The sequence below is a fragment of the Gracilinanus agilis genome, chromosome 1, assembly GCF_016433145.1.
Source record: "Gracilinanus agilis isolate LMUSP501 chromosome 1, AgileGrace, whole genome shotgun sequence".
NCBI classification, from domain to species: Eukaryota; Metazoa; Chordata; class Mammalia; order Didelphimorphia; family Didelphidae; genus Gracilinanus; species Gracilinanus agilis.
In genome coordinates this window covers 257,379,659-257,386,699 of record NC_058130.1, presented here as the reverse complement: position 1 = coordinate 257,386,699, position 7,041 = coordinate 257,379,659, and the positions used below count along the sequence as shown (strand labels likewise).

General features: G+C 34.2%; 1 pseudogene; it reads left to right on the top strand.

Annotated features, from left to right (window-relative positions):
* The first annotated feature begins 5,900 nt into the window (after positions 1–5,900).
* LOC123250544 lies at positions 5,901–6,830 on the top strand (annotated as a pseudogene).
* Positions 6,831–7,041: the final 211 nt, after the last annotated feature.

The window sequence follows — 7,041 nt, the reverse complement described above, 5'->3', positions numbered from 1 at the left end:
ATATACATGTGTATATATATATATATATATATATATGTCTTATGTCTAGATTATACCCAGAAGGTAACACATTGGCTAATCTAATAAGAGAAAGTCACAGCATCTTTACCATATATATTCTTTCAATTGCCATATTTTCTGATCCATACCTACATAATATCTGTAGTATTTTTTTACTTTAATCATCTTTATCCTTAACTTAAATCTCTTCTTATTTGGCCTCTCTTTCTCTCTTTTTTTCAGATCTCTCCTTATTCCAATCCATTCTACAAAGAGCTGCCAAAGTGATTTTTCTTAAAAGCTGATCTAAACATGTCATTACTCAATTTATTTTAAATATCCATTATTTTATGAGATTGCAAAGGATTTTTTTCCACAGGTCTGGATAGTGGAAGAGTTATTGATCAAATAGGGAATAAATGGGGTTTTAGGAGATTGAATTAATGGATTATTTTCACATAAAGTTAAAGAGTTCCTATATAAACAAAATTAATGCAGTTAGATTTAAAAATGAGTATTAACTGGGAAATATATTTTTCAGAAAATTTCTCTAATAAAAATTTGACATATAAAATATGCAGGAATTGATTTAAGCATATATGATCAAGATGCATTCTCCATTAAGTTAATGGTTATGGGATACAAATAGGAATTTCTCAAAAGAAGAAAAAACAAGTTACCTCCCACCTTGTGAGAAAAAGATTAAAATTACTCTAATAATTGAAATACAAATGAAAATAACTCTTATGACTTCAAGTTCATCAGATTAGTAAAGTTAACAATAACAAAAAGTTAACATTGTTGGAGTGACTCCAGGATCCTAGGTCTACTGATTATGTCTTGTATGCTTGTCAATCTCATGCTGTCCAAAGCAGAACTCATCATGTTTTCCTGCAAATATTCCCTTTTTCCCAGCGTTATTGTTACTGTAGAGATAATCATAACATTCTCCCAGGCTCACAATTTCAGTGTCATCTTTGTCTTCATGGCATCTCTTAGGTACACCTCATTCTTTAAATTCAAATAGCCAGTCCCCAGAGCAATTTCTCATCACCCTTTCCTAAACAATTATAAACTAAGGGATTACGTGAACAAAATGAAAAACCATTTTTGTTTGCTCATTTTCCCACTGTGTTTCTTGAATTGGAACTATATGTTAATAGTGAGTTCTTTTACAACCTTGATGGTTGGAGAGATTCTGTCTCAAGTCTTTTTACAAAGTGCTGTTTTTAGATCTATTTTTGGATTTTTGGAAGTTGCTGGTGCTTCCAAGGTGGTGTGAAATGAGGAAAGGTGTTGCCAGTGCTCTTTTGGTCTATACTCTGCACCAGGAAAGGGCCCTGATACTTTGGGATTCCAATTGATTATGGGCTCCTGGCCCATTTGGGCATTAAATGATTACTGCCCTTCAAGTCTTCCATTCTTTCTGGACTGAAAGTTCTCTTATAAGCCTTTAAAATGTGATATGGAAGAGAGTCCAGTCAATGAAATTACATCTAGTACTAGCAGACGAGTACTCTGTAGCATCTTTCTAATAAATTGCCAGGTCCTCTTACTATCTCTGGGGGAGATCCTGAAGCTGTTGCTTCTTCTATAACTATCACTTAGTCTCACCACTAGTATTTTATCCATGAAGAACCTGAGCCAGTCTCTTCCGCCATCTCATACATCAATATTTCTGACCTGCTATGTTGTCTTGGGCAGGAAGAATGTCTCCCTCTGAATTTTGGTTGTTCCTACCCCTATAGAATTCAATTTGAGGCATTATTTTAAAGTTTTTTGAAGTTATTTGGAGAGGAATTTTGAGAAATCCAGCTGTTTCCCTACTCTAACATATTTATATTTAATATAATTTATTGTTTCTGACAACATAACAATATTCATTTACATTAAAAGACAACAAGTGGTTCTGCCATCCTTCAAATGATGAACACTGATGTCACTTCAAGGTTTTTGTTGATATCAAATACAATAACATTTTTTGTATACATTTAACATGAATGTCTTTTTCAAGGTCACACAGGTAAAGTGGTAAAGCTGTTTTAGAATCCATGTCTTGTGCCACTAAAATAATTGTAATTCTTACTTCACTATGGTGATGCCCTAAGGCCTTTATAAAACTATATTTTTATGTTTTTAATTCCATTCATAGTTTTTATTATTCATGAATTCTTTATCTAATACTCTCTAGAGACCATATATTTTCCCTTTCTAGTTGTCTGTAGCAAGGTAATTCAATTCGTTCTTTTACATTCTGTTTATTTACTTTCAATTTTTTTCAACAGGGCTGGCTTTGTGAAGAGTAAGCATTTGGCTACCTCAACACTCCCTTCCCACTTGTCTGTTAATCCTCAAAATTCCCTTTGTGCATTTTAATTAGAGAATTCCTTTCAATAAAAATATAAGCACCGCTGAAAGATTAAATTACAAACTGTGTTATTCATCACTTAATGTTTTAGAGTAAAGGGTCCCAATTTTAGTAGGCTTTATATTTTCTTTTATTCTTTCTATTAAAATTTCTGCATATATCTGGTAGATGTTGAGACTATAATAAATAAAAATAATACATTTATTGTCATAATTTTCTTTCTGAAGTATAATATTATAAGGATGGAATTTGTGCAAGGTGGATGGGACAGGAGGAGCCAGAGAAGGAGTGGCTGACAGTTACAGACAGTTGGGACCAGAGAGGGAATTCTGAGTAATTCTCCAGAGGAAGGAGGAGGAAAGGCTTCTGGGGAGGACTGGGAGAGGGAAGAGGAGGACATCTCAGCTCAAATCCAGTACTGAGGGCTTCCTGAGGATCTTTCTTTGGACAATGAAACCCTGATTCCTTGGTCAAAGATTCTGTTGCATCTCATCCAGCAAGACTTCAATAATAGAGTTAGCTAAGTGTTTGGACTCCATTTTGGGAGCAATCTCTTAGGCTCCTTCTCCCATTACCCAACTTTGCTGAGAGACCCTTTCAGGTTTGACTTGAAATTATAGAAAAGAATAGAAATAGGAAATAGAAATAGAAACTGAAGGAGAAGAGGTGAGGAGAGATGCTTAGGAATGGGAATCCCAAAGGTTCCCACCTGAGTGACAGACCCCATAGAAATAGAGAAGAGGGCACCCCAAAATCCCTCTGCCCTTCATCCCTTTCCCCAATCCCTAAATTGTGATTAATAAAAGCAATTTATCATTCAGATAGTGTTCCAGCGTGCCTGAGAGATGAGGGGGAGCGGAACCACAGCTTAGTCTAGTTGCCACCATCTTGAAGCTTCATTCTGTAATAGTCTATACTCTTGAATAATGCTGCCTCATTCTGTAATAGTCTATACTCTTGAATCAAAACTTCAATAAATCTGCAATGTATTAATTATCGTCTGGAGGAAAAAACGCACATCATTCTTAGCAAAAGTTGGAGTTAATTTATCTTATCTTGTTATACAATACTAGAGTTTTATGCTTGTTTCTGGGTTTTGTTGTTGTTGTTGTTGTTGTTTATTTGTTTTGCTTTTAATGAGACTGCCAGGGCCAGAGTTACACATGCCCTGACTGACTGGATTAGATTTGAAAAAATCAGTTCAGTTTTGTCTTCATTGAAAAGTGTAATTTCTCCATTTAGAAAATGTGTCTTCCTACATTATAAAGGTAGTGCTATAGGCATCCTATATTCATTTCCCTATTTGCATCAACTTATATTCTGGTTGTTGAGAATATATATTATGTAACTGCAAGAGATTCATATGCATGCATATCCAATGCATGAAGACAATTTCTTCAAAGCTTAGTGATATTAGAGGAAGAATAAAGGAAAATAAGATGGCTCACATGAAAGCTGAAAATAAGATAGCAGAAGGGAGGGTCATTTAAGAAGGAAAATGGAAAGTGGTGTGTGTGGGTAGATGAGGGAACAAGCCAACTGTAGATTATCTTTTAGTTTTACAAAATGACTGCTTTCATATGTACAATCACTTATACCTCAGGCCCAGATTAGAATTTTTTTCTTTCTAAAAATAGTTGGATTAGTTAAGTTTAGTTTAATCTTATAGGAAGATAAACTGCATTCAAAATTTGTTCCTTTCCATCTGCTTCAAAACAGAATCCTATCTCAAGAACAGAAAATACAACACAATGAAATACATTCCCATACCAGCACTATAGATGACTGGGCTGGAGAGATACTGGATCAAAGTTTGAGATAAGTTAATTTTATGGCAGTCAGTCAGCTGGATATTAATATTATCTATCAAGTACTTGTTGGATGTTAAGCCTTGTAACCGAGCAGGGATATTTCAGAAGTAGAAAATAATCTCTAATATCCTCAACAAATTTATAGTCTAACTATCAATAAATAAATCAGGATATCATAAACATAGTAATACCATAAATATGATTCAATTATCTGCCAAAGGGGAATAAGTGTACTTATTCTTCATAGTTATGCCAAAAACACTGGATTCTTAGTTGTCTTGACATTTTCCTGGACTTCAGTGACTGAACAAGAGTGGAACTGATGATTTGGGGCAACTCTGCCTCATTTAAATGTAACCTAAGCACAAATCAAGATATTGCTAGTGACATCATTTAAGCACGAAGGACAACAATAACCCAGACAACTATGCAGTGTTGTAAGAGTCTAAATTTAAGTAGAAATCTAGCTTGAAAATTCTGCCTTTGTCATTAAGTAGTGGTGTGAGGTTTTTACACTAAGGACTATATTTTTGCCTTTGTATCCCTTATTACTTAACAAAGTACAGTGTCTGGTACTTAGTAGGCACTTAGTAAAATGCTTGTTGACTTAATTTGGAAAAGTTGTTGTTAAAGACCATCTTATTTCTTTCTCTGTATCCAGAACCTTTTGCACAGTGTCTGACACATAATAGGTGTTAAAGTTTATTGACTGACTGACAAAACCTTTATGTTTCTTGGTTTCTTCATTTTTAGAATGAGGAACAGGGGACCAGAAGATTTCTAAGTTCCCTCTCAATTCTAAAAATTGTATTTGGGTTATTCAATTGATCAGTCAGTCTAATTTGGAAGCTAGCTGTTCATTCTCATCTTGTCCAATTTTGGTTCATGCTCTCACAGAGATTCTTTATGAAGAGATGGGGGAAATCCACTCCATATATTTGGTGTTTTGCTCTAGATCTCTTGATGTTGGAAAACACAGCTTGTCCCTTAATTGTTTACATTTCTTACTATATGATCTGCCTCATGTAAGTTTTTTTTTTTTAATTTTGGTCACATGTTCTCATTTTCATTTTGTATCTCACAGGCACAAATCCTAATTAGTGATATGTTGCAGTCTTCTCAATGGATGATATATATATATATACATGTATATATATATACATATAAATAAAATCCATGATTATCTAGAGATGTTATAAATGATGCATAAATCTTTTCCAATTTCCTAAATATATAATCCTATATAATCATGTATGATATGTTGGATATGATCTATCAATTAATAAGCATTTATTAAATATCTGATAATTGCCAAGATTTTAGACTATAGAAGGGAGAGTAATGTCCAGTCAGACTGTAAAGAGAGATTAGGGTTAGATTGTAAAGAACTTGAAGAACAAATGACAGGATACCATTAAATTTTAAAAGTTTTTTTAAATACACAAACAGAACAAATGTAACAAGATTATAAGGGAAATAAAAAAGACTAGGGAAATTCTTTATAACAATTATCTCTGACAAAGGCCTCATTTCTCAAATATAGAGAAAAATGAGTCAAATTTTTAAGAATATAAAGCATTCATCAAATGCCAAATAGTCAAACAATGTGAAAAGAAAGGTCTCAGGTGAAGAAATAAAAAGTATCTATAAAGAAAAATGCTCCATGGAGGGACTGTAGTGAGGTGATTCAATGTAGGGCAGTTGGCTCCAGACAAATAAACATGGAGTCCATCTTCCATGAGAAAACAAGAAGGCTCACTCTCTGCTCAGCATTGTCTGAATAATCTATTGCAAGTGGAATATTTTAGCCCTATGGAATTATACTCTATTGCTCATCAACTAGATGGAGAAGAGAGGATGAGGATGGCAGAGGGAGGAATCACTAGTGAAGACTATAGAACATTTTTACAGCAACCTTCAGGAAATATGGATGACAGTGGTTTCTTCTCTATTCAAGTAATGGCTACTGCTGAGGGCAGAATACGAGACTAGATGAATCAAGTTATAAGCAATGTCTTGAAAGTTTGGGGTTCAGAGCTATTCCTCTTCAACAGCACAGAGTATCAGAGGCTTGGGATTGATTCTATGAATGAAAGATCATTTATATGCAATTATAAAGAACATTGGTTTACAGTTCAAAAATTAGGAAAACAGTGGTTTAACCCGAACTCTCTCTTGACAGGTCCAAAATTAATATCAGATACTTACCTTGTGCTTTTCTTGGCTCTGTTACAAAATAAAGGTTATTCCATACTTGTTGTTAAGGGTGACCTACCAGACTGTGAAGCTGACCAGCTCCTGCAGATGATTCAGGGTATAACAAAGGGATAGACCAAAACTTATTGGAGTTAATTCTTCTAAAAGATCAAAGGATGCAGAAAATAGACCTAGAGCAGTATTTAGAAGCAAGTCATCCCTATGATGGAACAGGAATGTTTGATGAAGATGAAGATAATCCCCAAAGAATTCTAGCACTAAGTTGACAGGAAATCGATATGGAAGATGCAGAAGCAAACATGCTAAGAACAATTTGACTTAGTATGCAATGTACTTCCAGAAATAGTATTTCAGAAGATATTCCACAGATATCATGTGCAAATTTAACAGCATCTCTTTCTTCAAAAGATCTACAAAACAGAAGAGAAGCCTAATTTGAAAAGTTTACAGACCTGAACAATGTTTGTAGGACAAATGGAAGGAATCAGTGGCAATGAAGAAATAGAAGATGCATGAGAGAAGTTATGATTGCCAAAGCAAAGACCTGGAAAAATGGGAGAGAATGAGATCAAGGCTATACACATGCCCATATTGCCTGGATTATATTTGAAAAAATTGATTCAGTTTTGTTCAGATTTGCACTTT